The sequence below is a fragment of the Protopterus annectens genome, chromosome 1.part1 (assembly GCF_019279795.1).
Source record: "Protopterus annectens isolate FY-2018-M chromosome 1.part1, PAN1.0, whole genome shotgun sequence".
NCBI classification, from domain to species: domain Eukaryota; kingdom Metazoa; phylum Chordata; order Ceratodontiformes; family Protopteridae; genus Protopterus; species Protopterus annectens.
In genome coordinates this window covers 552921722-552947246 of record NC_056726.1, presented here as the reverse complement: position 1 = coordinate 552947246, position 25525 = coordinate 552921722, and the positions used below count along the sequence as shown (strand labels likewise).

The 25525-nt window shown below is 37.8% G+C and overlaps 1 protein-coding gene across 2 annotated transcripts in view; it reads right to left on the bottom strand.

Annotated features, from left to right (window-relative positions):
• RUSC2 (RUN and SH3 domain containing 2) overlaps positions 1-25525 on the bottom strand; it is a 1272067-nt gene that overhangs the window by 1112870 nt on the left and 133672 nt on the right. For both annotated transcript variants that reach the window (XM_044076729.1, XM_044076738.1), the window contains exon 2: positions 10118-10236. The gene's annotated coding sequence lies outside the window, so the exon portion shown is untranslated. The remainder of the gene's footprint in view (positions 1-10117; positions 10237-25525) is intronic.

The window sequence follows — 25525 nt, the reverse complement described above, 5'->3', positions numbered from 1 at the left end:
GGTTGAGTCTTATTGATAGTGCACCAGTGAAATATAAAAATAATGCCAACTTCTTTCAGAGTGAAATATCAAAATAATGCCAACTTCTTTATCTAAAGTAGAAGTCATATGATTAGTTTGAACTGCTGGCAACATGTTTTACTGGAGCACCAGCAACAAGAAATGCCTGTTCCTTACTTCCTTCAGAAAAAAAGTATAGAATAAACAAATCAATTTTATCAGATAGTGATAAGGAATAAGTACTTAAATCAGTAAACAGCAAAACGTTATCCCCTTCTTGGAAAAGCTTCACTTAGAAATACATCCACAGGAGCTTTATTACCCCACATAAGATGGACTTGATATAAAAAAAATAATCTTAATAAATGTTGGAGATGTGAGGAAATACTTTACGCAGATTGGGTACACATGTGTCTTGCATGTAAAACAGTAACTCCATTCTGGATAGAGTTCAGAAATTTCATAAAAGCATTGTGGTCGGACAAGTGTGAAGTATCTGACTCATTATTACTGTTCAATGCACCGATACCAACACATATCCCCAAAATACAGGTACACCTTCTTTAGTCCTTGCTTGCAATTGCACGAAAAATCATTAAGTCAAAGTGTAAAAAATCCTATAATTTACAGATTTTTTACTATTAGCTAAACTTGCATGTAATAGGGAGTTGCAAACTATTTCAGAAAGAACTACTAAGATAACACATAAGAAATTAACTTGGTTAAAGCTTGAAAAATTATTAGATAAAATGTAACCACAACAATAACATTTTATCCGTTATGGACATTGTAAATAGTCACTGTACTGTGCTATGATGTTTTTAAGACATATATTGCGTATATTTATATATTATATTTCTTGTATTATTTTATTTCATGAAAATCAATAAAAAATGTCAAAAAAAAGAAAAAGTATGAAACCACATGAACTCACACATTAATATGAAACATGCACAACAAAACACAGCAATACAATACACAAATGTGGTACTTAGCATCAGCTTAAAACTACAACAGAAGGAAATGAAGGCCAATTGTATTTAGGCAGCTTAGCCCAGATCAGCAATATGAAGTTATACAATCAAATTAGCCTTAATACTTCCCCAGCTTATACAGCAGACTCTTAACACTTATAGCCAGCAAGACCTTGAGACGAACTTGTGAAATGTTTCGTAAAATGTCAGCTTGAATTTCTAACCATCTCTGTAGTTTAAATGGTCATCATTTATTAATGACGTAAACTGCACAAACAAGGTATAATGGTACTGCACTTTGATATTTTATATACAACTACAGACAATCAATTTGGCTGTCATAACTAGTCATAGGTTCATAGGTAGATACTAGGCTATCTGCCCTAGGGCATTTATAAGCCTAGCTAGAGTGTATTTGGCTTCCGCCTCTCTATTAGATTAGCCTACTGTGCCTCTGTAAAGTAGGTCACAGAAGGTACCCTTTTAAGATTAGTTCACTGTGTCTCTGTCTAGCAGGGACACAGAAGAGATCCCAGGGGTGAATTTGCGATTTCCCATCCACGCGTCCAAATTTCGCTTGAAGAGGGTCAGCGAGGGGCTATGTCTAACATGAATTGGGATTCTATTCCAGAGTGAGGGGAGCCTCTGGGAAATGAATCTGTCCCTCCAGCATGTCCTATTTATTTTTGTGCTGAGGTTTAGGTCCCTGGAGCATGTAGCTCTAAGGGACTTGGATTTTTTGAGGTGGAGCATGTCCATTAATTCTGGGTTTGACATGGCTTTGTACGCCTGGCATAGATCGCCTCTGAGTAGGCGGTAAGCAACTGAGTAGAGCTGGAGTTTCTTTAGTCGGGCTGCATAGGACATCTGTTTGTAGCCCATGATCCTCTTGGTGAGGTACTTTTGGGGTCTCTCCAGTTGCTGCAGGTGTCGGGTAAGGTACATCCCAAAAGGGGCATTGTATTCAATTCTGGGCCAGATGAGTGATGAGTAGAGGGGCACAATGACCTCTCTTGATCTGGATGTGAACCCTTTCGTGATAAGGTGGGCTATACAGAAGGTCTTTCTAACCACTTTGGCAACATGATTATCAAAGGAGAGATTACTATGTACGTTGGTCCCCAAATCTCTAATTACTTCTTCCGTACTTAATGGATTACCACCTATGTGGTAATTTGTGGGCACCTTGTTTTTCCCAAAGGGGATGACTATGCACTTTTTAGCATTTAGCTTGAGGCCGTGGCTCTGGCACCAAGCATCCGTCTCTGTGAGATGCTTTTGGAGGATGCTTGTGTCAGCTGGCGATTCAATTATGGCCCCCAGTTTGCAGTCATCTGCGAACTTTGTCAGCCATAATCCCCCCGTGTTAGCCTGAACCTCAGAGAAGTATATACCGAACAAGAGAGGTCCCAGAACTGAGCCCTGTGGGATGCCACTTGTAACTGGTTTGGATTCGGACATGGCACCTGCGATTCTGACCATGTGGGTTCTATCTCTGAGCCAGTTTGCAACCCATCTTGTGATATAGTGGTTGATATTTAAGCTGGTAAGCTTATTTATGATGCCCAAGTGGGGTATTGTGTCAAAGGCTTTTGCGAGGTCCAGGTAGGCTGTGTGGACTACCTTGCCCTCATCTATGGCTTTGGTAACTGTTTCAAAGAAATCAACTAGGTTTAAGAGGCAAGATCTGCCCTTAACAAAGCCGAATTGGGTAGGGTCCAGTGTCTGGAGGCTCTCAATGTCTTTGTTTATGATTTCCATGACAATACGCTCCACAGCTTTACAGACCAGACTAGTCAGGCTTATGGGGCGATAGTTTCCGGGGTCCATTGTGGCACCACCTTTGTGGAGTGGGACCACTGTAGCTGTACGCCATTCTTTGGGTACATATCCTGTAGTAAAGCTAAGTTTGAACTATGACTTAATGTGAGGGTTCAGTTCTTCTTGGAGATCATGTAAGACACAGCCTGGGACACCATCCGGTCCCATAGATGCTGTGTGTTTTGCTTTGGAGACGGCAGCTTTCACCTGTGCATCTGTGATGTCAGGGAGGTTACATTCAGTTGGGATAGGCATTTGCTCCTTTGTGGGGGAAGGGGGGAGAAGTCTGCGCTGAATCTGTCTGCCAGGATGTTGGCTCTGTCTGTAGGTTCGGTATATTTTGTACCATTATGCAACAATTCAGAGCATATCTGGGAGTTTCCGCCCATGTTCCTGACATAACTAAAGAATGCCTTGTGATTATCTTTAGTGTCTAGGGCAATTTTTCTTTCGAAACTGGCCTTTGATGATTTTATGACGAATCGAAGTTTCTTGCTAATAATGATCAGAGATGCCTTCCCTTTTTGGGATTTTGCTTTGTCATGTAGTAGCTTCCTCCTTCTGTTGTATAGCTTATTTATGGCCGGGATCCACCAGACCGGTCTCCTGTTTTTGGAGGAGTGAGTCTTGGTTTTATTTGGGATAGCACGATCCATGCATTCCTGCAGGTGCTCACAGAATGCATTTGTAAAGGATTCTACGGATTGGGCTGTATTATCCTCTGGCCCAGGGGCTTTGAAATATTCCACCTCAGTCTTGAGAACTGCAAAGTTGGCTTTTGAGAAATTCTTTACAGTGATTTCCTTGGCTGGGGGTGGGGACGGGATATGGATGTACAGGGAAATTTGTTTATGGTCTGATCTTACCAATGAGGGGTTTACCTCTGGTGTGGAACATAGAGTCCCCATGTTGGTGATGACCAGGTCCAATATGTTGTTCCCTCTTGTGGGAGTGGTGACCAGTTGTTCCATTCGGTTAGAGTTTATAAATTCAAGGAACCGTTGGGCGAGGGTGTTTGGGCTTGAGTAGTTTTCCCAGTCAATGTTTGGGTAGTTGAAGTCACCCAATAACATAGTGTTTGGAGAGACCTTCATATTCTCCAGTGTTCTCAGGAATGCCAAGTGGTGTTTCTGTAATAGGGAGGGTGTTCTGTAGCAGGCTACAAACTGAAAGGCAGTTTTGCCCTCTGTTAGTTGTACATGGATGGTTTCCGATGCTTCGTGCAGTGCCACTAACCTGGAGGTGTAGGTATCTTTGATGAATATAGATACTCCCACTCCTTTTGTGCTTCGGTCAGAGTTTTGGGGCTGAAATGCATGGTATGAGTTATAACCTGGTAGTGCTGGGGTGCACTCAGGAGCCTTGAACCAGGTTTCTGTTACTGCACAGACATCGATTTTCTCCATACTGAGGAGAGCCTCGAGTGCGTGCATCTTGAGGTTTAGACTTCTGGCATTGAGTAGCATTACCTTTAGTTTTTTTATCCTTGTGTTGTCTATGAAGGTGGGTTTGTCCTTTGAGCCTTGCCTAAAAAAGGCACTATGGGGGGGGGGGGGGCAGGAGCCTTGGCCAGTATACGAAAGCCTAAGGGTGACAGGTGCAAGCCGTCCCTAGCGAAGCAACGTGGCTTGTCGAGCATGTCATCCCAGGCTGATGGACACTGGATCCCCTTTGAATGACACCAATACTTTAGCCAATTGTTGAAACTGATCATTTTGTCTTTATACTGTGGCATCATTCTTGGTGAGGGCAAGATGCTACTCAAGGTCAGGGTCATACCAGCCTGGGCTACATGGTCAGAGAGCTCCTCTATGTCTCTTTTCATGTAGTCCAGGGAGGTACGTCTCAGGTCATCCACACCAGCATGGACAATAACGGAGTCATACTTGTACTTGCTTTGGAGTGACCTGAGTGCTTGCGTTATGTGGCGGATGCTGGCACCCGACAGGCAGCTTACAGTGACCTTCTCCTTGTTCAGTCTGGTGAGCAGGACGTCAGTGTGCCGGACAATAGAGTCCCCTATAACAAGTGTATTTGGTGTGTTGTTTGGCCTTAAGGGTTGTGACTGTGAGGCACACTGATTTTGTGAGATATGTGATTCATGGGTATTGTTGAGGGGTGGCTGTTGCTTGGATATCTGCTTAGGAGGTCTTTGCTGTTTAGGCAGATTTTTATTTAGAGCCTCCAAGTATGTTTTTGTGTGTTTATGTGTTGGGTATGCAGATGCAATAGGTCTGTGTGAGACTGGATTTGTGGTGTGGGTGGTTACCTTTTCCTCCTGACTGACTGTGCCAGTCTTGGGTTGAGAGAGCTCTGCCTCCAGTTTGGCTGTGTAACTGCATCTCTCGCATGTATTAGAGTTTGTTGGAAGGAGGAGAGGGTTGTCTGTGTACATAAGGCAATTGTAACATTGCCTCAAAATTCCCAGATTCACCAGCTGGACTGGAGGGTAACCTTGAAACTGACCCTTGGACATACCAGATTAGTATAGGGAACTGTTTTTTTACTGATCAGATTAGGGAAGGGAACTGATTTTTCACTTGATCAAAAAGGACCAATCGGGAGCCTAATACTTATGAGAAGTCAAGGAGGGTGTAGTGCTTTAGTTAGTTAGGTTTCCTTATAAGAGCTGAGCAAGTGCAGGGCTTTAGAAAGAGAACAGAGTGATTACTTTGAGAGTTTGAACAGTTCTTAGGGAAAAAGTAAAGAGCAGACTTTGTGGAGACTGGAATACTTTAAACCTGTTTAGGCGGCGCTGCCCGACGCTGCTCAGTGCACAAAACCGCGCAAAAAGAGAGTTGTAGGGTTTTAAGAGAGAGAGATCACGGAGTTTAGAATTCACCCAAAATGGCCAATAAAACTACAGTTTCTAGGTAGTAACCACTCCTTCAGGGACAGGCAGGCTGTTCAGTGTTAACCACTCCCACTGGTGAACACAGAGACTTCCCTTTAGCCCAAGCAAGCATTGGCCTTCTAGAAACTTCCAAACAGTTAAGAACAGCAAATCTGTAACTGAACTTTCTTAACTTTCAGAAAGTGGGAAAAAAGCAACATTTTTTTTTTCTTTTTGTTGTAGTTTAAAGGTAGCAGAGATACACAAGCAGCAAAATAATCACAACAGTGCAATAAATGACCCCACACTTGAGTGCTAGGCCAAAATCAGGTAAAATGCAGTTTTTAGAGAAAAAACTATTTTAAATTAAGTGCAACACAGGAAATGCAGTAAACAGGCTCTAGATGTGTTCCAAGTACTGTTACTGTTACAGATATAAACTTTAGCAAGCCGGAAAATGCCAAAAGTAGGCAAAGCAGTAAAACTTAAAAAAATCAGAAGAAAATACTTAAAATCACAAAAGTGGCTCCTTTTCTTCTCTCAGCGTTTTCTCCCCTTGGTAGGTGCTTCAGCAACAACTAGCACGCCTGAAAAGATGCCAAAACCACGAGGCAGCCGGGTTTTAAGAGAGACAGATCAAGGAGTTTAGAATTGACCCAAAATGGCCAATAAAACTACAGCTTCTAGGTAGTAACCACTCCTCCAGGGACAGGCAGGCTGTTCAGTGTTAACCACTCCCACTGGTAAACACAGAGACTTCCCTTTAGCCCAAGCAAGCATTGGCCTTCTAGAAACTACCAAACAGTTCAGAACGGCAAATCTGTAACTGAACTTTCTTAACTTTCAGAAAGTGGGAAAAAAGCAAGATTTTTTTTTTTTTTTTTTTTTGTAGTTTAAATGTAGCAGAGATACACAAGCAGCAAAATAATCACAACAGTGCAATAAATGACCCCACACTTGAGTGCTAGGCCAAAATCAGGTAAAATGCAGTTTTTAGAGAAACATTTTTTTTTTTTCAAATTTGCTGTTCTGAACTGTTTGGAAGTTTCTAGAAGGCCAGTGCTTGCCAATCCTCTCCATTGCCTACTATCCTTATCAGAAGCCAAAAGCAGGAGGCTGAGAATCAGAAGACTTGGAAGGAGCAACAAAGGTATCTAACAAGACACCCAACAGAGAAGGAACTACTGATGGTTTAGAAGTATGCTCCTGTAGCAACTCATGATAACTTCTCTGAATATCAGACATTTGAAAAAAATCTCACTTAAAGAATTCCATCATCCTAGCAAATATGCCCCCAAAGGACAATTCTTCAAAAAGAGACTCAGGGCTAACAGACTGTAGCTGTGAATAATAAGACAAAGACCCTTCACCAGACACTGAATCCTTATCCGAGGAATCTGGTTCCCTAAGCCATTTAGAAGGGGTAGAGGTCCAAGAAGGAGTGGGCACTAAAAACCCTTGAAGAGGCTTTAGGGCCATTAAGGCAGAAAACAGAGTAAACTCTTGCCATTCCCTTTGAGAATCCAGAGGTCAGACCAAAACATCCTTCAGTTTTTGTCTTTTCTTAGAAGGGACATCAGCCACAACAAATACTGGAGGTTCCGACCACTGGCGAGATTCGAGAAGAGAACCCGGAACGTCCTCCCTGACCAATATCAGCAGAATCCGTCCTAGGACCCTCTGAGATAATCAACCATGGTTCCTCCTCAATGTCTGGGGCAGATGCCTTCAAAGCCTCAAAGGACATGTGAAAAGACGGATCCATGCTGGCCTCTGGCTGGATCACGGCAGAGGAACCCAAAGTAAATGCCAAACAACTTACAGAGCTACTACCTGCTTCTAGAGGAACATCTGATGAAGGCTGGACAGCTAAAGAATCAAGTGGAAACTTCTTGGCCTTCGTTTTACTTAGTTTAAGTATCTCAGGGTTATAGGATTCTGCTATGGTACTCTGGGCTAGCAGTTTAAACCATTGATTTTCAAGATAAATGGCCAAGGAAGACAAACAGCTTCTGAGTGTCTTAGGCACAAATGTCTTACAGATACTACATGAGGTATGGTCATGGGAAGCGCCCCAACAAAAATGACACTGTTCGTGATGATCCTTATAGGAAATTTGTCTCCCACACTGACATTTTCCCTTCTTGGATTCTTGGATTATATGAACTCTAGGAAGTAAAATAAAATACAAGACCAAGAAAAGTTAAAACAGGTACACTTTTCTGGTGTTGCTAAATATTCAGTACAGCAACAAGGCATTCAAACCACCTGGCAAAAACAGCGTTTGAAATGGTGGCAAAAGAAGTTCTAGGCAGTTGCATCCATACATCCCTTTATCCTGTATGTTCTTTGTGGAAAGCATAAATGTAACATAGGCTGCATACAAGATCTTTTTTAGGCTTTTTCATACTGGCCGTGCATTAGGCTGTCCTGTGTGGAACATCCTTTCTATGAAGAACACTGCAACATTGATATAGAAGGACATAAATCATTACTGAAGAAACATTACTGGGGTCTGGGAGCAATTAAGGTACACTGCAAAATATGATGTCAAAATGTGACTAAGGGAACTGATATCAACAATAAAACATTTACACCAAATGATCTGTGAGCAGGGTACTTCAGATGCATTCACCATTTCAAAAATAAATAAAACAGATTAATAAACACATTTTTTTTTATAAATGGAAGGTTTTTCCCCAAATGGAAGTTATCTGTCTAGCAAAGGAACAGCAGCACAAGCCACTCATTGATCCTCGAAAGCCTCACGGGAGTGTGCTCCTTGGCATGTAAACATATCTAGTTCTCATTTAGATGCAATATTTACCATAACCATCTACAACTAACCTAGTATGTTTTACCAACTGGGCATGATTAGATTATTTAACATCTTCCTCATGTCTGACTATACCAACATAACCCCTTAAATGATATTTAATCCAAGTGAAGCATGAGTTTGACACTACAATACCTGCATCACACATTATTAATTTCAGCAAAACTTTCTGAATAGTACTGATTTACAGATTTGGAGCTAGGCTCATTATAGTAATATGGTAACAAGGGGATCTGTTGCTAGGCAAGGGCAGGAAATCAATAACATCATTCTATGGATAAACATACATCAAGACAACCTGCTGTATAAGGAGTCAAATTTCAACATTTACTGAGTTGAATTTCAACTTGCTTTATTATGTACTGAAATTATTCTTATTGACAAGGCTTGATGAAAATGTGTCTGTACGACAAGTATTTTGATAGAATATAATGAGGCAGGGACACATGATTTGGTGGACATGGTTTGACTCTTGGCTTGGATGCTTTCTCTGTGGAGTCTACATGTCATCCCCATGTTCGTGTGGGTTTTCACCAGTTGCAATGGTTTCCTCCCACATTCCAAAACATGTAGTAGGGGGACTGGACCATGTAAATTATTCACAAGTTTGAGTGTGCATGTTACAGAATCCACAGCTGGTAGCTTATCGAGCACCACATTCAGTGTTAAAAAGACCAAATAATCCAAAGAGCTGTAAGGTATATGTTCACAAGTAACAGTTTTCCTGTCTGCAACCACAGTCATACTCAGGTGAACTTCTAATTTACTATCATAAACTCTAATGGAATGGTATTGATCTAGTGGCTTTGTTGAGCACTCCTACTCACATATACAGGGTCTCTCCAGAGGTTCATCTCCAGACTAACAGACAGACTATCCACATCTGCGGAAACTGGTTCCAGAGGCAATGCTGCTTACAGAAGTAAGACCAGTTAAATCTAAATAACACTTCCTTCAACCTCAGGCACAAATTCCAGCTCCTTCCTAGTAGCTGAAGTAACACTATGTCCCAAGAAACACTATCTTGCCTTTCACATGGTTGGTATCACACCCAGACCCTACTTTGCACCTCACAAGAGGCAAGTCCAAAAGGCAGCTCTACAGCATTTTCAGGCTGTCTGGCTGGGCTAAATGAGTCATAAGACCACCAAGTTTTCATTAGGGAACACTATCCTATGGCATGGCTGCAGTAGTAGGTCCCAATAAACTGTACTGGGCAAGGATCTCACATCCTTTGGATGAATCATTATGGGGGGGGTTAAGTTTGTAAAGGATGACCAAACAATACCATTTAATAAACAATCAAACAATTTCTGTGGCGGGAAGAAACTAAATTCTTCAGCCAATACAGTATAATACAATACACTCTAGGGGTAATGGGTAAGGTTTAGCAGTCAAAAGGTTCATGTGTTGAACGGCCTTAATATCAGCAGAGTTGGTGTTAACTGTACCTGCACAAGGAATTCTACTAAGCTAAATTTTCAAGGACCACTACTTTTCTAAGTTGCAATGCAAATTAAAACTATGACTACATGTTCAAAGCACTGTCTCATAACACTGAAATTTATTTTGTGCAGTGCTGCGGAAAAAAAATGAACTAAGATCTTCATACAAAAAAAAAAAAAAAAAAGAAAGGGAAAAAGCAGCTCTTACCTCCACTTAGCAGGCTTTGGCTTCATTACATCTCCCAGTTTGCAACATCAGCTCCTCCTGAATCAGTACACCAAGCATAGCAGCAGTGCTTGGACATAATGTCTGATGATATGAACAGGCTGCAAAACAGTGATTAATATAGAGGTAAACTAGTGCTAATTCAAGGAGGAGAAAAAATACAAGAATGCAAAATACTTCCTGTGCTGCATACAAAACTTAGTAGCAGTAAATGTTTAATGCATGGTCAGACAGACATAAATAATGCTACCTTTTTACACAAATAATTTTTTTAAATAAATTTTACTAAAATCGTTTCATAAAAATACAATTATTAACAGAAAACTGCTCATATTTTTTGATATTAAAGATAAAAAGTCAAAAACACTAATAAAAAAATTTAAATAAAAGACAATGAACTATGTACATCGATGTCCATTATAATATAGATAAATAATTTAAAACAAGTAAATAAGATCAGATTAACAGTTTTAAGTTAGCCGCCGTGGTGGTGCTGTGGTAGCGTTGTCGCCTCACAGTAAGACGCTGTCTGGTTCGATTCTCAGCTAGAGCGTCTTCTGCGTGGAGACATGCGTGAATGGGCGTACCTTCATTGAAGGTTGTGCGTCAGGGCTGGTTACTCGGCATATAAAAATCAACTACCAATCATTAGCGGACCGGAGCTCCGCTGTGGCGACCCCTAACCGGGAAAAGCAGAAAGACACAATCAACAGTTTTAAGTTATTAATTTTCTAATAATTCAATTATGTTCAACCATTGAGTATACACTACTTTATTCCTAGAAGATCTAGACTTAATTGTCATTGATTCTAACTTGGATATCTCCAATAGAAGATCTTTAAAGTTTTGAAAGGAGGGAATTTGCGATGATTTCCAATTCCTGGTAATTTCTTTCCTGGCTATGGACAGTATAGACCAAATAAGTGAATATTTACTAGACTTAACACAAGTTGGGATTGGAGAAGTAAATAAAACTAATGATTTAATAAGATGAAAATAATCAGTAACAATTGCTTGCAAGAAATTATTAATATCTTCCCAGAATTTTTTCAAATGCAATCATAAAAAATGTGTGACCAATCAGCGTTTTGAAGCTTCATACATCTCCAACAAAGAATATTTTCCTTATACATCTTATTTATGTTACATGGGGTAATGAAAGATATATTTAAAAATCTCCAGGTAAAGATTCTCTATTTAAGTGAAGATGTAGTTCTACCTGCTGATTGAAGAAAATTCAATTTATCCTTATCCAAAGCGTTATTATTATTAATATTAGAGAAGTATTTCCAATAATTATCAGGAAATATATCTAAATCAGATTTGATAGTTTAATATATATATATAAAAGACTAATTTTAATTAAGTTATTCTGTTGAGTAATAGCAATGAAATAATGAATATGTTTGGGAATTAAATTTTAGCTGAAGAAGGTATTATATCAAATCTATTTTTAACGTAATTTCTGGTTTCTTGTAAGTCAAGCCATAATGATGATTCTGCATCATTCTCTATCAATAAAGTATCAATACATTACAATTCACTATTTTTAAACATTTGATGCCAATAAATGAAATTATTTTGTTCAAATATTGACATTTTATGAAGATGTGAATAGAAAATAACCCATTGTGTGCATGCTAGAGGGAAAATAAGGAATAACCAAGCATCATATGATTGAGACCTAAGAATGAATTTTTTAAAGGATTTTAGGATAATATTGACATAGTTTGATATAAAATTTAGGGTAGGGTAAAGAGTAACATATTCCTTTAGTTTCCATATGAATATGTTATTTACTAAATTTAACTTAAAAAGATCATTATTATTTTTTAAAATTTGTGATGAAGATAGAATAAAATCTTTCCATTTTGCTGAGTATTTGCTATCTATAAGGTACAAAATAGTCTTAATAATTAAAAGAAATAGAATATATTTCTAAATTTGGAAATGCAATACCTCTATTACTCCAGCTATACATATGCTATGATAAAGATATCCTAGGTTTAATTGGGTGCCAAAGACATTTTTTAATCATGGTGTTAAACTTTCTGAATATTGTATAAGGCAGAGGGATGGAGATAGACTAAACTATGTATAAGATTTTTGAAAGAAGTATCATTTTTATAAGTTTCTCTTCTATTGGGAATTTTATTTTGGACTACGTCTGTATTAATCTGTCTATTTCTATTAAGCTATTTTCAAAATTAAATTTTAGTATTTCTTTTATATTACTAGCTATTATTATCCTTAAATATTTTATGTGTTGGGATTGTGGTATATATCTTTCATATTCATTTTGAAAATTATACTTTTTTGGGCCAGTTAACAGGATTTGTGTTTTGTTATGATTAAATTTAAGACCTGAGCTTTTCTGAAAGTAATCTAGATCATCAAATAATTCCTGAATTGTTGGGTTTATACCTCCCAAAGTAATCAGAATGTCATATGCAAAAAATTGAATCTTTGTAGTTTTATTAAGACCTATATTGAAGCCTTTAATATTGCTATCTCCTCCAATCAGATTCACCAAAGGTTCCATAACTAAAGCAAATAAAAGAGGGGATAAAGGACAACCTTGTTTGGTCACTTTAGTTATAGGTATGGACTGAGATATATTAGAACCAATTTTGACATAAGCTTTAGAGCATGTATATATCTGTGTGATAAGATTTATAAAATTATTTGAAAACTTAAGTTCCTGTAAGAGAGTGAAAAGGTAATCCCAATTAACTGTGTCAAAAGCACAATTTATGTCTAAACTAACTATAGTTAGGTTATTTTTTAAGCTTTTAGTTGATTCAATTAAGGTTATTATTCTTTTAATATTATCAAAAGTTGTTCTATTCATTATGAAACCTGTTTGGTCTTCATCTAATAAGTTGGGATGAAAAATGTTAAGCCTCTTTGCATATATGGACATAAACATTTTATAATCCGTGTTTAATAACAATATAGGTCTATATGAATTACATTTAGTAGGGTCTTTTTCAGACTTTAAAATGGGAGAGATAAATGTATATTTCCAGGCTGGAGGGATGGTATTATTATTTTGCACTGTGTTAAAAACTGAAAGTAGCAATCTTAAAGCTTCATTCGGTAAAATGTTGTATATTTCTAGGATAATGCCATCATTACCGGGTGCTTTGTTTTGTTTGAGTGCATTAACTTGTTTTTGAATATCCTTAAATGTAATTTGTCTGTCAAGTAATTTGGTTTGTTCTTCTATTAATTTTTTTAGTGTAAGCTTGAATATCTTTCTTTGGATTTATTAGTGCAGAAGTTTGGTTTAGTTTAAGGAAATATTCTCTAAATTCATGTAATATGTTATGTAAGTCAGATACCTTTTTTTTCTTATGAGGTGAATATATTTCTTTAATATGATTACATTTGTTTAATCGTTTTACTTTATTGGCTAAGATATTCAAAGATCTGGGATTTATTGAAAAATAATATATTAAAAATGTTCAAGACTGGTCATAGTTTCCTAGTTTAAAATTTCAAGATATTTCTTGTTTAGGGTTTTTATTTCCTCCAATTTGGATTTTTCTAGTTGTTTTTTTTTTTTTGATAACTCAAGGTTCAATGTATCAGGCTTAGATTGTATCTCTTTTAAATCTTTAGCCCATAAAAGTATTTTTTTGTACCAGTCAGTTATTCTGCCATACAAATATGCCTTCGTGGCATCCCAGGTGAAAATTTCAGATGTAATATTATTGGCATTAAATCCAAAAAAATTATGAACTTCCTCTAATATAAAGGTGTTAAAATCTTTTAATTTAGTGATATATTCTGGTATCCGTTTTATCGGAACACTGTAATGAATATAAATATGTATATCGAAGGTTACAGAGTTATGATCTGAAATGGGACAAGTGATAACTTTCACATTACTTAGAGAATCAGTTAAACCATTGGAAATAAAGACTCTGTCTATTCTAGATAATGAGTTATGTCTGTGTGAAAAAAAAGTATACGTTAATGATTTTGTGTCAGCATAATTATCAATGTTCTTTAATAAAAATATTTTTTTAATTCTTTTAGAAGTTTAGCTGAACTCGAAACTTTTCTGTTACCTTTAAAAGAAGAGTCTTAACTATCAAAAATGCAGTTGAAGTCTCCAGCTAATATAATTTTGCCTTTCAGAATTGAATAATATGATCAATATGTTGCTGAGCCGAGCTCTGACCAAAGACAGGAATCCAGTACATGTTGATTAGAGTGAAGATTAAGTTATTAAACTCTATTACAATAGAAACTATCATACCTTTATTATCTTTGTATGAATCTATAATTTTAGGTTGTGGTAATTTGTTATTCCAAAGTATTGCAACACCTCTTTTTTTGAGAGTGCTGAGAGCTATGGAGTATTGAAAAGGATTTTGATTCTAGCTTGGAAACATCACCATCTAACAAATGAGTTTCTTGCAGAAAGATTAATTGTGAGTTATTTAAATGGAGATATTTATTTAAAGATCTTCTCTTGTTATGGTTATTCAAACCATTTATGTTAAGGGAAATACAATGCAAAAAAGTCATATTATAAGAGTATAGATGAGAAGTATATACTGATAGGAGCTTTCAATAAACTTAGAACTATGACACAAAACTAGCAAAATGTTGGAGATACAGCAATATATAGAGTATGAAACAAATATAAGAAGATCTAAAATTGAAATTATATGAATATATAAATAACAATTTTCTATGCTTGCTTTAGTGAACATCAAAAAGAAAACTATCAAAAAATAGTAACAAAGTTTTATAACATTAAATCCCTCAAAAACCCACCTGGAGTTATAAACTCCTAATTTGAATGACATTAATCACCCAAATTAACTAACCTACTAGCAGCAAGTTTCTGTCAAGCTCCACCTGAGCATGAACTAGTTCATAATTAAAAATGTGACTTGTGAATAATACTGTCTGCATTATGCAAGGGAAGAAGTTATCAAACAGTCTATGCTAAAGTGACAAGTAGACAAGATAGCTTATATTGAACTACAACAAAAATAACATGCTATAAGGTAACAAAGACTAATATCATAACTTAGCAATACTATAACAATGTACTGTATTTAGTGAAAATATAATCAGGAAATTAAAATTAAATTATTTTTTTAAAACTGTCGAGTTATGTTTTTACCAAAATAATAACTCTATATTAGATCAACTCACTACAAAAATACTTCATATTGTATAGGAAGTAGTATAACAAAGTTACTTGGAAACAATTAAGAGTGTAACTGCATAAATGGATATATCCAGATTTTCTTTTAAATAATGAAGTTATTCACTACCAATCATTAGCGGGCCGGAGTTCCGCTGTGGCGACCCCTAACCGGGAAAAGCCGAAAGAAACAAACAAACAAACATTCTATAAGATTCTGTAAGATATAACATTAATTTAATAGATGATATAACCAATAAAGGCAAATCAAAATCTATTTAAAGTAAAAATTTTGAGTATAAGTCTAGAATGAGTAAAATAATTAGTGTTTTACAAACTTTTAACATGAAATATACCCTCCTTAAATGTACAACAGGAAATAACCAAATCTATTTACTAAACTTACATAAATATTAAAATACATATAACAAAAGTAGTAGTATAGTAAAGGTTTAAAAAATAAGTTTGTATTGCTACTTTATACCTTGTAATAAGACTACACCAAGTTTGCTTTAAACTAATTAATAATGATTAATGCACAACATAATGGGAGTGAAGACAAAATGAAATTTAAGTATTAAAACCTTTACACATGTATCAGATTAATAAAATGAAGGAAGGAACTGAAATCAGAACATCTACCATAGAATCCAAGTAATATGCAGCTACTTAGTATCGGTAAACAAAAACAAATTAAGTAATGCAGTCTATGTGTTCAAAGGTATATGTAAGCAAGGGACAATAAGCAGATATTTTTTCTCTTAATAAACAGAGTATATTTTAAAGAAGCTAAATATACAATATATACTATAAATATACAAGAAATATCTATAACACAAAGAACCAAAGTCATTAGTAAAGATAAATGATAAAGCAAAAAACTAAAGGCAATTATGAAAGTCTAATAAACTGTTCAATAAAAAACATAAGCCAAAAACACAAGATAATAAAGAATACAACACCACTCACCTGTTGATCCATTTTCATTTTCCCGGACTACTGGATCACAAGAAAAAATTCCTAAGTAAGGAAAAAGAAAAAAACTATAATGTAACAAGGTTATTTTTTAAGTTTCTTCTTGCGATCTACAGTTTTCCAGGTTCCATTTTCAGTAATTCTTTTAAGACGGGAGGTAGCCCAGTCCATGTCATCTATTTTGTCCAAAATGTTGTTAGATTTAATGTGCTTAACAGCTGCATCTATTTCCACAAAAATCTTAGGACCACCTGGAAGGAATATTCTCAGCCTAGCAGGGAAGAGCAGGTGAGATTTTATTTGTGCTTTTTTAGTTCTTTGAGTAAATGTAGGAATTGTTTCCTTTTAGTTATGACAGATGTAGAATAGTCATTTTCAAAACGAATGATGTTATCTTTGTATTTAATAAGTGACTTAGACCAAGCAGTCTTCATTATTATTTCTTTACCATGGAATGATAGAAATCTGACTATGACAGATTTTGTGGAATTACTTTTTTAGATTTGGATGTAGATAGAGACCTGTGAGCTCTTTCTATACCAAAAGAAAGTACTTCAGGAAGTTGTAAAATATCTGGCAGCCATGATGTTAAAAATGATTCCAAGTTGTTTTCTTCTAGGTTGTCTGGCAGCCCAAAGATCCTTATGTTATTTCTTCTAGATCTGTTCTCAAAATCATCTATTTTAGTTTGAAGCAGGGTATTTTGCTTCAGAAGGAATTCTAAATTATGTTCAATTTGTTGTATTCTGCTGTCCATGTCATTTAAAGATGTTTCAATACCTGTAATTTGTTTCTTCTGCTGCTTAAGGTCTTGATGTAAAGTCTCCATTTGTTGAGAAGTATTTTCTTTAAAAACATCAATCTTCATATCCATTCTGTCAATTTTTGTGGATAATTCCTGAATAGTAGTTAACAGAGTTTGAAACTTTTTTATTGCTGAGTCCTGATGAGAAGATTTTGTAAAGCTCATGTTGAATCCAGATGCCAGAAACTTCTCTTATTTTTTGACAGGAAAGATAAAAAAAACTTAAAAAATATTTTAATACTAACTTAGAAGACTATTAAAATAAACTAAATATATAAAAAAATTTATGTTAGTAAGTTTTAGATAAAAATTCCTGTCATAAAAGAAATGATAAGGCAAAGCTGAAAGAAAGTGCTGCTACTCGAGGCACATCCTTGGCCTACACACATAATTTTTAAAGTCACAAGGTATACAGTGATCAGTAATGGTAATGTCTATTATTACAGTATTGTCTATTATACAAGACTAACATTTTGCAGCTTTGCATGTAAGTGCTGCCTAGGATGCTAAAAGAATCTACTGCTAGATAATTACATGATTTTTTTTTGTTTTGTTTCTTTGTTTTTATTTTTTATGCTTGGCAAAAGTGCAACAGATGTAAAAATAATGGCCCCACTAGCACCCCTACTCAATGTCATCTTCAGACTTTTCTTCATCAAGGCAAGGTGCTTTGTTATGTGACATGTTCTGGAATTTTCAGAGCAGACTTGGGCATTGGTCAGGGAATATGTCAGAATTTGGGGATATGTGCTCTTTACTATTCCCATGATTCCACTGGCCAAACTTCATATGAAAAAATTCTATGGATTGCCTCAACTCTCTGAACCCAACACCAACGTTCACTATCCTTTCAGATTCTTGTTCTAGTGTTTGCAAAAAGGGAGCTACGTTGGTGTGTGTACTACTTGACTCTCAACCTAGGTTTTCCTTTTGCAAAAACACTACCACTCAGCTGGTAACAACAGATGCTACAGACTTTGCCTGGGGGGGGGGGGTGTCAAACAAATTAAAAGTTCAAAGCCTCTGAACAGATTGGACACAATAAAATACAACTGTGAAGGAAATACTGCCCCTCCTGTATGCTCTTATGGTCATAAAGTACACAATGATCAATAACAGTGGAGGGTGGTAAAATGATTAAGGTGTTTACCTCACAAATACAAAGTACAGGATTGATTCTCACCATTGGTAAACTGGCTAGGCTTAAAAAGGTCTGGAAGGCAGCTTACCTAGCTGGTACTTACCTACGAACATTTTATACAGTGTGTGTGATATAATGGTTACTGTATTTGGTTCATAGGCACAATATACAGAGTCTGATTCTGACTTCAGTTTATTGGCTAGGCTTAAAATGGCCCTTTAGGGCAGTTAGCCCAGTATTCACCTATGAACCTATGAATGAATCTCTCCCATCCTTAAATCATCTCTAGGTTCCGGGTCATCTGCTTATCATCAAGAACAATGCTACAATGATGTGGTACATAAGAAAGCAAAGATGGAACAGATTCCACTCCCTCTGCAGACTAGATATCGTGGTCTGGGATCTAACACTTTGGCACAATTTGTCCCTCCAGGCAACATGCATTCCATCAGTGCAGAATATTTTGGCAGACAAGCTGAGCAGAACCAGGACAGACACTCACAAATGGAGGTTGAGCACATGGCTCTTCCAATAATTTGTCATTCTGTGGGAACTCTGCAAACAGATCCATTTGCCTCCAGTCAAAACTGACAGCTGAAGATACTCTGTTCCAGGGCCTCATGCACTTGGGTCAGGAAGACAGATGCATTTTCATTCTCCTGGTTGAGAATGTTCCTCTTATAACTAGATTACTGTTAAAGGCTCAAACAAACTCTCTGCAGATCATGGTGATGCCCCCCTTTTGGCCCAGGAACCCATGGTTCTCCCTGGTTTTGAAACTGGTCAGGGGCAATTACCGCAAGCTTCCTCACAGGATGGACATGCTCACATAGGTCAGGGGATGTTTGATAAATCCCAACACTCAACTTCTTCAGCTGTCTGTGTGGATAACAGAATTTTAATTCCTTGTAGGCAACATTTTTCTGAGAATGTGCAGCAGGTATTACAGGAGATTAAAAAACTTGCTGATAGAAAACTGTACTTGGAAATAGTAGAGGCCATGTATCCCATCTAGTTGATGCCATTCTAAGAACTAGAACCCACTATAGGCCCAGATGCACCTGGTTCTTCAATATTTGTCTGAGTTATTACCTACTCGCTTTTCCTTTTCTTCCATTAAGCTTCACCGGTCAGCCATTTCTGCTTATTTGTTCTTGTACAGACCCATCCCCACCCACCATTTCTACACTGTCATCTATTAAACAATTTTTTAAACAAGTTTTGCACATGTAGCCACCTCTTTAGCAAGTGGCTATTTACAGGGATCTGAATTATTGGTTAGAAAAGCTTATGCTGTCTCCTTTTGAATCAGCTAAGGAGGCAGACTTTAAAGTTTTATCTTGGAAAATAGTCCTGTAAATTGCTCTGTCCTCTACCAGATGTGTTATCTGAGTTACAAGTCTTAATGGCCACCCAACTCCATGTAATTTTTTCATAGGGATGGAGTTTCCTTGAGAAGTCCTCCCTTCTGTATCCCTAAAGTGGTATCAGACTTTTCACTGAACCATGCCATTAATCTTACAATGTTCTTTCCTGAGCCTATGATTAAGGCTGAAAGGATTCTCCATAATTTAGATGTTCACAGGCAACTCAAATAATATCTTGAAAGAACCAAATCCTTCTGTATTGCTAATCAGCTGCTTAATTTCTATGAGGGTAAGAAAAAAGGACAAGTAGTTTCTAAACAGACCATTTAGAGATGGCTGACCTGAGGTATTACTTTTTGTTATTCCCACCACAAACAATCACTTCCAGGCATAGTCATGGCTCACTCTACTTGGGCTTTGGTTATTTCCATGGCATTTTGGAAATGGGTGAACTCTGGAAGCATACTAGAGGCAGCTACTTGGCTATCATTTCACATTATAAACTGGTCTCCTGATCCTGGGCAGGCTTTGCTGAAATGGTTCTTTAAGGGCTCCTGGATTCTGACTTACCTTCCTCCTCCCATGCTAAGCTTTGATAATCATTCCATATAGCTTAGGCTACTGCAGCAGAAATCTAACGAAAACATAGTACAGTTTTGCAAGTGCTCTTAATGTATACAGATGTTCAGGTAGATCAGTACTGCAGTAGTCACTCCCACCCTCCAATGCCTAGATTTTAATTGTTTTTGACACAGTGTATTGTTGTAGTTTCTTTAGAAAATGATACTGCTTTCTGAAAACTTATGATTCCTTTTTTCAGGACAAGATAACTTTAATTGGTGGCATTGCTGACCTTTATATTCTACATTCTGACACAGGCAGTAGCTATGGGGTGCGCAGAACGCCATAAAAAGCTTTTGGAGGTGGGCCGATAGGGAGGGCAATCTTTGGCAGGGCATCCCATATAGCTAAGGATACAGCAGCAGTGACCCACTCAGGCATCTACTTTTATGGTAAGAACACTTACACACCTGAACTTTGCCTACTTTCCCCAAAACGTTATTAGGATTTCCAAAACCGAATGAAAGTGGGGTATAAGAACATCTTAATGCAGTAGAGAGTTACTGCAATTTGAATTTAAGGCAGAATGCAGGCCAGAATACCCTTTGTAGAATGACTGAGTGTAATCGTTATAAAAAATCTACTGAAAGCATGTATAGCACTCAATTCTATTCAGAGCAAAATAAGAAAAAGCTGTCATATAAATATATAATGTTGGTATGATTTCAATCCTAAAAAAAGTATGGTTTCTTTATAAAAGTGATTTTATTTTTTCATTCCTAGTATATGCGGATGCATAAGAAGCAATATTAAAAATGTGATTGTTTTCCTTAAAATTCAAGATACAACTGCTCCGTTTGTCTTTTGATGGTAGGAGCCCAGTCCAATGGTATTGTACAGTTAATTACAGCTGGAAAATTCCCTGAAAAATTAAAGAATAAAATGTTTCACTGTCCCAAGGATTCAAACTGGAGCTGCTTACATCATGCAGAAGAATGAGATTCCGAGACACATTCGATGCCACTGAGGAAATGCCACTGAGGAAAATAACTCATTATCAGCTAATGTGTATGTCTCTGAATCACCATTAACTACCACTAAAGCAAACCAGCACTCTCTTATGGTAGTTAACACTGATGGCCCATGCAATGATTGCACTGGCACAGGCACCCCCATCCACTCTCCTACACACACACAGACACACACACACACACACACACACACACACACACACACACACACACACACACACACACACACACACAAAACATACCTCTTGCCTCTCTCCTCCGAATTATAAGAATGTATCTGATGTCTGATCCTATTTGTCCCTGACATCCTAAATCACAGATCCTTACAGTCAAGACTTTTCATTTCTCATAGTGTTTGTAGAGTGTATATTAATGAAAGAGCTGCTGATCTACTCAACCTTTTACATGAGTTTCAGTAACTCAGTAATATTTTAAATAATGTTCCTAGTATCATCTATTGTTCCTCCTGGCTTTGTACTGCAGCATTCCCCCACTCCTTCATAATGCACACTGTTGCAAGCACTGGATCATGCCAATTATTAGAGCTTTATACTTATTATGTAAAAACAACTACACTAACAGATTAGCTCTTGCTTTCTGTGTACAGGGTGCTTGATTTAACTGTTCTGACTGGAGAAAAACATTTCAAAAAAATTCAGTAAATATACAATAAGTGACCCCTTAACTGCTGAGCACTTTCAGCCAGTCTGTCCCCAGAATACTGTCTGTTTTTGACTATTTTTAGTTTACTGCTAAATACTAGGCTAGCTGCCCTTGTGGGTCATTTTAAGCCTAGCCAAATTCTTTGAAGAGAATCAAACCCTGTACCTCTGGTATGAGAGGTAAGGGGGTAAACATCTTAATCATTACACCAAACCCACCAACCAGAAGAGTCATTTTAAGCGTAGCCAATAACTTGAAGTCAGAATCAAACTCTGTACCTTGTGTCTATGAGGTGAACACCTTAATCATTATGCCAACCCCACCTCATTTTCTGTTGTTGTATTTAAGAACCTGCATCTCCAAAACAGGGGCTCATTCAGAAAGGGTTGTACCAACTACATGTTTTTCCTCCATTCACTTGGCATATTTTTAAACACATTTAAATAATATTTCCAAGTAACATTGGTGTCTAGTAGTGGCACTGATGGTGCAGACGAATGATATCTTCTGTCTGAGGTGACAGGGTACAGGGTTAGAATATTTTTTTCAGTGCCTTTATAAGGGTATCCCTGATGTCTACTGTTCCCTCCAACATTAAATGCCATTAAGGCACTATATATGAAAGAGTTCTTCATGGTGCCCAGTGTCTATCTCAATGTTGCAGGATTTGTTTGCTAGTCTAGGGAAGTGTGCAAGTATGACAGTCCCCAACCCCTCTAACACACATTCATGCATGCACATAGACACACCTACCTTTCCTATCCCTTCACTAACTCACCCCCTAATGACACCTCCCAGGAAGACACACACACACACACACACACACACACACACACACACACACACACTTACAGCCACACATGCACTCCCCCAAACTCTACATGTCCACTAAACTCCCTAGCACTTACCCCTGCAGTGATATGTGAACATAAGCTTTTAGACCTGTTCATCAACAGGAGAGGCCAGGAGCAGTCATGTTACTTAATGCAGCCAAACGATTTTCTGAATCACTCAGTTGCATAAATATCATACTGCATGCATTTCCAGGAGACAGAACATGGCAAATTAGCATGTCTGTCCCCTGGAATGTTTCATTAGCAAATACTAGGGCAGCTCCCTGTGGTTTTGCAAGTTTTCATGCTAGAGCACTATGACAAGGATGTTCATAGGCAGATACTAGGCTATTGGCCCTAGGGTCTATGTAAGCCTAGCCAAACGGTACCCTGGCTTTTGCCAACCAAGAAAATTATTTTCCTGTGCCCCTGTCAAGCAGAGCCACAGAAGTGATCCCTGGGGTCAATTTCCTATCTCCCGTCCAATCATCATGATTTTTCTTGAAGAGTGCTAATGAGGAGCTTTGTTTGATATAGATAGGTAGTTTGTTCCAGAGTATGGGAAGTCTCTGGGACAGGAATCTATCCCTCCAGCATGTTCTGTTTATTGTGGTGACAAGGTTTAGGTCCCTAGAGCATGTAGCTCGGAAGGATTGGGATTTCTTTACGTGGAGCATGTCCAACAGCTCTGGGTTTGACATAGCTTTGTATGTTAGACAGAGATCGCCTCTGAGTAGGCGATATGTGACAGAGTAAAGCTGGAGTTTTTTGAGACGGTCTGCGTAAGGCATCTGTTTGAGGCCGGTAATCCTGTTTGTGAGGTATTTCTCTGGACTTTCCAGTTGTTGTAGATGTCTTGTGAGGTACATACCAAAAGGGGTGCTGTACTCTATAATGGGTCAAATGAGTGATGAGTAGAGGGGAACAATGACCTCTTTTTTTCCTGGATGAGAAACCTTTTGTGATGAGGTGTGCCACGTAGAAGGATTTCATGACTACTGTGGTGATGTGATTATCAAAGGAGTGACTACTGTCCACTTGTGTCCCAAGGTCTCTTATCACACTTTCGGTGTTAAGTAGACTACCGCCTATGTGGTAGTTCATGGGTACTGAGTTTTTACCAGAAGGGATGACAGTGAACATTTTGGCATTGAGCTTGAGGCCATGGCTTTGACACCAGGCATCTGTCTCAGTGAGGCCCTTTTGTAGGATGTCCACATCGTTAGGAGTTTTGATTATGTCTCTGTTTGGAAATGCTTACCACAAGGTGTACCTCGTGTACACCTTTCAGTAACCTTTCTGAATTGACCCCTATTTTAGAAATACAGGTTCTTAAATACAAAATGCAAAAATAGGCAAAAACAGGCAGCGTTCTGGGAACAAACTGACTGAAAATGCATAGCAAGTAAGGGGTCACTTATTGTATATTTACTGAAATTTTTGAAAACAAAATCTTCCCAGATAGTTGTTCCCCTTAAACATTATGATTGCACCATGTCAGCACTGTTGCCTCACAGTGTTTAGTTCTCTAGTTTGATTCTTAGATGGGGCGCCTTCTGTTGAGACCTTGTAAATATCCCCTGTGTATGGGTTTTGTCAGGTGCTTCAATCTTCTTCTGCATCCTAAAAATATACCAAAGGTAATTTGATAATCCTCCAAATTGTCCATAACTGTGCATGTCTATGAGAACATCCTATAATAGAATTAATAATTATATCACATTGTGCACAGCTGATTACTGTAATGTAAGCATTCAGCAAGGAATGGTTCACCATGATATGTACAACAGATGCTAGAAGGCTTACCCGAACCCAAATTATGCAAGCTGTGAGGCAGCTAATTATCCTTGACCAAGCACAGCCACAAACCATTATACTGCAGGCTTAGGATTCTAATAAAGGTTCTCCAGCTGCTAAATAATTATCAGTTTATCACTATTTTATCACCCAGTTCCAGTATCTCCAAAGGGTTAATTATTCAACAGCTCAACAACTGTCCCTAACACATGCACCCTATGCCTCACTGGGTGCATGTGCTAGGGACAGAGACAAATGAAGGAGAAAACCTTGAGCCATCCCCAATGGCTGTCTGAATGAAGGCCCCTCCCAGATAACCTTCGCCAGAGTAATGGGGAATGAGAGGGCCAACTGGTTGTGGAGTCATCATGGGCAAAAAGCATACAAAAAAAAAAACAGTATGCCCACCCTTGTGGTTTGTCTCATGCCTGACAGAGCTGGCAGTGACCAAGGGTGATTCTGCCACTTGAGCTGAGGGTACTCCTTCCGCTGCTGTGTTGGCCTTATCCTGTCCTAAGCTGACATTCTGGGTCCAGAGGGTAGACTGCATAGGCACAGGCACAGCAGCTGTGTCCATGAAAGTGATGGGGAAATGGACATCACAGTACCAGTGTCTACCACTGAAACTGTGACCCCTAAATATGCTGGGATTTGGCCAAAGTCATCATCGAGCCTACACAGTTCTAACATCAGTCAGGCCTATACCTATGGTGGTAGAACAAGACTGCACAGTATGCAGTCTACGATTAAAGCAACATTACAGCCCAGTGAAAGTAATGCAATATAACATACAGCTTTGGAAATAATATACCTTGAACATACTTCCATTGTAGCTGTACACCCAATATTCCTGTAATACAAAGCCATGTTCATTAGTTGCTTGGTCCCAAGTCAGAAACATAGAGTGGACATGAACACATGTTAATACATACCCACCTGATGCATCAATGACAGATGCTAGAATCTCCCAGTCCAGAACTCTAGTGTGGATACCTAAACTGTCTTGACCACCTCCCACAGACAGAATGCTAGGAACTCCTCCATGCC